Source organism: Gossypium arboreum, chromosome 2 (genome assembly GCF_025698485.1).
Source record: "Gossypium arboreum isolate Shixiya-1 chromosome 2, ASM2569848v2, whole genome shotgun sequence".
NCBI lineage: Eukaryota > Viridiplantae > Streptophyta > Magnoliopsida > Malvales > Malvaceae > Gossypium > Gossypium arboreum.
This window is the reverse complement of record NC_069071.1, coordinates 32,912,703-32,919,592: the sequence shown is the minus strand read 5'-3', so window position 1 is coordinate 32,919,592 and position 6,890 is coordinate 32,912,703. Positions and strand designations below refer to the sequence as shown.

Genomic DNA, 6,890 nt, shown 5'->3' with positions numbered 1-6,890 from the left:
CAGGAACTGAGTCAAGTATAGTTAGACTTGCTATTGCTACAAATAATTTTGAACTGAAACCTAACACAATTCAAATGATACAACAGTTTGTTCAGTTTGATGGTTTGCAGGACGAGGATCCCAACGCTCACTTGGAAAATTTCCTAGAATTTTGCGATACCTTTAAAATTAATGGCGTTTCTGATGATGCCATACGTCTTTGGTTGTTTCCATTTTCGTTAAGGAACAAAGCTAAACAGTGGTTGAACTCGTTACCAAGATGGTCAATCACTACTTGGGAACAAATGACCGAAAAGTTTTTATTAAAATATTTTCCACCGGCTAAAATAGCCAAATTACTTAATGATATCTCTTCTTTTGTGTAGATGGATTTAGAAACACTCTACGATGCATGGGAGAGATACAAGGACCTTTTGAGAAGGTGCCCTCACCATGGGTTACCGCTTTGGTTACAGGTTCAAACGTTCCATAATGGCCTGAATCCTTCGACTCAGTAGATGATTAATGTAGCCGCTGGAGGAACTATCAATAATAAGACACCTGAGGCAGCTTACGAATTTATTGAGGAGATGTCACTGAATAACTATCAGCGGCAAGTTATGAGAACAAAGCTGACGAAAGCAGCTGGTGTTTTCAACCTCAACGCAGTTACTATGCTATGTAACCAAGTAGAACTCTTAAATAAAAAGATTGATGGTTTGTGTGGTTCTACTCAGGTACATCCAGTGATGAGGTGCGATTTGAATGGAGGAGGAGCATGCACAGAATATCAACCCTTCAACCCTAGCATCAAGGAGGAACAAGTCCAATATATGGGTAACAATAACTCTAGATCCCAAAATAACCTATATAGAAATACTTACAATGCAGGTTGGAAGAACCACCCAAATTTTTCATGGGGAGGCCAAGGAAATCAGAGACCACCTCCAGGCTACCAACAACCACCCTACCAACAGGAAAAGAAGCAGAACCTTGAAGAGATGCTCTCAAAATTTATATCAGTGTCAGAATCTCATTTTCAGAATACCAAGACAACACTTAAGAATCAACAAGCATCGATCCAAGGGCTCGAAACTCAGATTGGATAGCTTGCCAAGTTGATTTTTGAACGACCACAAGGTAGCTTGCCAAGCAACACAGAACCTACCCCAAGGGAGCAACTCAACGCGGTTAATAGTCAAGATGAGGAAGGGTTAGTCATACCTGACCCAGAACCAAGGCAAGAAACTGATATAAGCAAAGGTAAAGGTGAGGTAGACCAAAATGAGCAGAAATTGATATGCACAGAATACAAACCTCGTGTGCCATACCTTAATGCGACAAGGAAAGACCACTCAGATGAACAATTTGGTAAATTCCTCAAACTCTTAAAAAAATTACATATTAACTTACCATTTATTGAAGCTCTATCGCAGATGCCAAACACAATGAAATTTTTAAAGGAGCTTTTAGAAAATAAGTGGAAGTTGGACGAGGCTTCTCATGTGAAGCTAAACATAGTTTGCTCAGCTATTCTACAGAATAAATTACCCAAAAAAACTAAAAGATCCAGGAAGTTTTATGATTCCTTGCTTAATTGGTAGTTTAGATGTTAATAATGCATTAGATGATTTAGGGGCTAGTATTAACGTCATGTCGTACAAAATGTTTAGACAACTATGTCTTAGGAAACCCAAATAGACTAGGATGAGCATTCAATTAGCAGATAAAACTATAAGATTTCCTAAGGGTATTATTGAAGATGTGCTAGCTAAAATCGATAAATTTATATTTCCCGCTGACTTCGTTGTTCTAGACATAGAGGAGGACAGCAACACTCCTTTGATTTTAGGAAGGCCCTTTTTAGCAACTGCTAGAACGATTATTGATGTTAGCACAGGTGAGCTCACACTTCGTGTGGGAGATGCCTACAAGCTCGCAATTCTGACAACACATCGAAAATTGAAGGTGATTGTCTAAACCATTCTACTAAAATTGACAATATGGTGCAACCTACTTTGCAGGAAATGAGTTTGAAGGAAATACATGAGTCATTTTCAAGCAATAGTAGACGACCTATTCATAAAGAACGAAAGCTACAAATCGAGGAGTTAGATGAATGATCGACACATGAATCGAGAACACACGATAAACCAAAACTACGTCGTAGATCCTCACATTGTCACTGCCAAACTGTAACACCCCGTACCCGAGACCGTCGCCGGAGTTGGACACGAGGGGTTAACGGGCTTAATCCACTTACTTGCACATTTCATTTTAAAAATTTCCAGACAGCCGACTAACTGTGTCACTGTCACCTTAAAAATCATATCTTGAGTTCCAAAACTTGAAAATCAGTTTCATGATTTTTCCCTGAAACTAGACTCATATATGCATCCACAAATGTTTTTCTAGAATTTTTGGTCGGGCCAATTAGTACAGTTTATTAGTTAAAGTCCCCCATGTTACAGGGATCGACTACACTGACCTTTGCGCATTACGACTTGGATATCTCCCTGTACAGGGCTTCAATACTGATACCGTTTGTTTCTACAGAAACTAGACTCAAAAAGTAATCTGTACATATATGGAATGACTTCTAATTATCTCTGGTAAATTTATAATGAATTTCCAAAGTCGGAATAGGGACTCTAGAAGCCGTTCTGGTCCTGTCTCACGAAAACTTAAATATCTCTTAACATACTGTGCATATGATCGTTTCGTTACTTTCCTATAAAAATAGACTCGTCAAGGTTCATTTAAATAATTTATTAACTATTTAATTTCATTCCTACTATTTTTAGTGATTTTTCACATCCATGTCACTGCAGCTGTCAGCATCTGTCTTTAAGGTAGGCTTTACCTATTTCATAGTTTCCATGATTCAACTAGCCCTTTAACATAAATAGCACAAAATATGATCATGATTAACCATCCCAATGGCTAATCGTTTCCAAACATTTCCATACCTCTTAATGAACAACATACAATGATTATAATACCATGCCCAAAGTATACTTAAGCCATTTTCGCATGGCTATCCAAATTTACACAAAACCGAAAGGTACATGACCTACAACAAAAGGGTAGTCCTATACATGCCATTTCGAGTCCAACCAAAAATATACCGAAAGGAGCTTTGATAGTGTGGGCGACTTCGACTTCAAAATCCCGAGTCCGATAGTGAAGAACCAAAATCTATAAAATAGAGAATCAAAGAAACGAGTAAGCATTTAATGCTTAGTAAGTTTGAGTCATGAATTTAGACACAACCAAAGTATAGCATTCATGTAGCTAAACAGATAATTTCATATGCACAAATTCTCAATATCGACTTACTTCACATTACCAACCCTTATATTCATACACAAAGATCAACTTAGCCAAAGGCGGTAGCTCATTTATCAACCGAACGAATACTTATTTGTAAGGGCTCAACTAATTCAAAGCACATATGAAACATACCTCATTGTTGGGATTTCACAAGCGTATTAACTGAAATTTTACAGCAAGATCATTCATTTTGAATCACGCACCTTCGAGTTTAACCGGATATAGCTACTCGTTCAAATGCCTTCGGGACATAGCCCGGTTATAGTAACTCGCACAAATGCCTTCGGACTTAACCCAGATTTAGTAACTCGCACAAATGCCTTCGGATCTTAGTCCGGATTTAGTAACTCGCATACGAATGCCTTCGGATCTTAGTCCGGATATAGTCACTTAGCACAAAGCCTTCTGGATCGAGCCCGACATCATTCAATAACCATGCACATTTATCAATAAATCATGACACATTCATATTTCATTTTCATTAGCAAAACTCAAACACAAGGCACTTATCACACTTGCAATTTCGCTCAATAGCCACACACAAAGAGCATGATTTTGATTTGCTTAAAACATGATCTAATCAAATCATAATCTAAGTTCCATTACTCAAAACTTACCTCGGATGTTGTCGAACGGCTTCAACGGCTATTCGATCACTTTTTCCTTTCCCTTATCCAACTGTGGTCCTTTAAGCTCTTGAGCTAATTCAAACAAATTTAACTTATTAAAGTCTCATTTTGCTAGCTTATGGCCGAATATGACAAGGAGTTTGATAGGTCATATGGCCACCTTTTAGCTCAAATACACAATGATCATATGCATTTTTAATCACATCAAGCAATTTAATACAATTCATTCGAACATCAAAAGAGAAGCTCAAGGTACTTAGCCCATATATACATTAGACATTAGAGTCACATATGTACGAAATCACGAATCGAATTCAACATACTAGCTAATATTTCCCCTTAGCCGAATTTTCTAAGTCAAGCTAAAGCCATCAATAGGCTACCTATGGCTGAACATACCCATCAACTCACGTACCCATTCATGTGGCCGAACATACACATCTATGCTAAGGCCGATTGCAACACTTAATACATTCTACAAGTATGGTCACTTGTATTGACTAAACACCATTTGTTTCAATTCAAAACTTGGCTAATACACATATATACACTATTAAAGCATCCTCTCCCTTTACATTAATTCAACACATGCATTACCCATAATATACAAAATTATATTTGGCCTTAGCACACAACTTGCTAGCCAATTCTTCTCCATCTAGCAACTAATGCACATACGAGCTCATTTGTTAGACTCTACTTCATCTAACAACAACCTTATTTCTCTTCTATTTCCTACCATGACCGAATGCATCACAACACCATATCATTTCGATTTTGGTCATGGTTAAACAAAGAACTTAATGTCTCACTCAAGGATGCTAAAAAGGAGATTCAAGAGTCATCAATCCACCATCACATGCATCATTACAAGCTTCACTTTTAGCATGCAATTAACATCAACACAAATCCACCTTAGCCGAATATCATCTCCATGACATAGTAAAGATTTGAACCATGGGCTAGTTAGAACTCAAGCTAACAAAAAAAATATGCATGAATCTCATGGCACCACATCAAACTTACCTTCACTTAGCTACAAGTATGGCCGAATCTCTTCAACATTTCCTCCCTTCTTTCCTTTGAATTTTCGGTCAAGAAGAATGAAAAAAAGATGGACACATTTTTTTTTTCTTTCTTCTATTCACGGCAATGGAGAGGGGGGGCAACCACACACACATTATTTTTTCCTTTTTCCATTTCTTTATTACCCATACTCATTATTTTATTGTTCCTAACATACATCACTACATAACATGTTTGTGACATGTTTCCACTCATAGCATGGCCGGCCATTAGCTCAAATATTGGGCAATTTGACATGCAAACCCACCATTTCTACAACATGAATTATTAGGCCACTTTACATTTGCCTAGCACATTTCTAAATTTTCTCACATAAGTCCTTTTGACTAAATTCGCATGCAATTTACTAAATCGAAGCCTAAAACTTTCACACATTCATAATCACATATTTTAGACAATAAATATCATGTTCAAATAATTTGGTGACTCGGTTTAGCGGTCCCGAATCCGCTTCCCGACTAAGGTCACTTTAGGGCTGTCACACAAACTGAATGAAGAAATTCCTCTTACGTTACTTAGCATTTTCCTATTTGGTACAGTCGAGGTAAGTCATCCCAAGTTCGGCACCTTTAAGGTAAACAATACCCGCCTAAAACCTTATTTTGATGAGATTCATAGCAGGAATGAGGAGTATAAACTCCTTGAACCACCATGACCATTCAATGGAGAGGTAAGTCGAGCTTAGACTATAAATAAGCACTTTTCGGGAGGCAACCCGAGCACTAACAATATTAATTTCCTTAAATTTTAGTTTTAACACCTAACATACTAACCGACTCATGGAACGTAGGCTTTCAAAAGCACACACGGCCAAGCACACGGGCGTGCTTAGGACCGTGTGGAAACAGGGCAAAGATTTTCCCCAGCACGGGCTACAATTAATTGCCACGGTCGTGGACATGGCTGTGGGAGAACCTGCCAAAACAACACGGGCGTGCGACACTTCCGTGCCTTGAAACCGTGGCTGAACCTGTCAAATTAACACGGGCGTGAGACACGCCCGTGCCAAGCAACCATGGGCAAACCTGCCAAAACAACACTGGCATGGACCTTTATACATGGGCGTGGGAGAAGTGAGCAAAGACAGACACGATCGTGTGCACCAACACGCCCAAGGTATACGGGCATGGGGAAATTGTCAGACGCGCCCAAATTCAAAATTTGCGAATCACATGGGCAAAAATCGAGGAACACAGGCGTGTTCTCGGGCCGTGTGTCCCAAAATCTATAAATACCGTTCACTATTCATCATCTCCCTCACCCAAAATCCCTAACCCTAGCCGCTGTAGATTCACACGGCCTCCCGCCACTCCTGTGCGCTGCCTTCAACCACATTTTTTATGCCTAAGCTCCTCCCACTTGCATTTGTTTACTCCTTTATCTCAATCTTCTTCAATTATTTTGCTTCTTCCATGATTTCTATGCTCCATTTGACTATTTTACGTGCACATTCATAGTTAAAAAGGTAAAAAATGTGTATTTTTAAGTTTTATTTTGGTAATTTTTTTATTATTTTCTTAGTCAGTACATTAGGCTACATTCATTCATGGTTATTGTTTCTATAGGTTTCATGCTATTAACCCCACACAAATTCATTCTTTAGACATCTCCATTACTTATTCTCATAGGGTTATTTGGCACATTTACTTTGGCTATTATATTATAGGTTAATATGTAAGCCCCATGGAAAGTATTCACATACCACTTGAATTTCCATTACAGGCACACCATGTCATCTTCTCGAGGAAAGAAAGCTGCCGTCCCTGCTTCGAAGAAAAGGAAGGGAGTGTCATCTTCCTCAAGTCCTACCACGAAAATTCGTCACCCTTTCCTGCAGTTCAACATTTGGCCCCAAGAAGAACT

General features: G+C 38.6%; 1 non-coding gene across 1 annotated transcript; it reads right to left on the bottom strand.

Moving 5' to 3' along the window:
• Nucleotides 1–328: 328 nt before the first annotated feature.
• Nucleotides 329–439, bottom strand: LOC128290000 (small nucleolar RNA R71). Its single transcript, XR_008279640.1, has one exon. It is a non-coding gene; the product is annotated as a small nucleolar RNA R71 (small nucleolar RNA).
• Nucleotides 440–6,890: the final 6,451 nt, after the last annotated feature.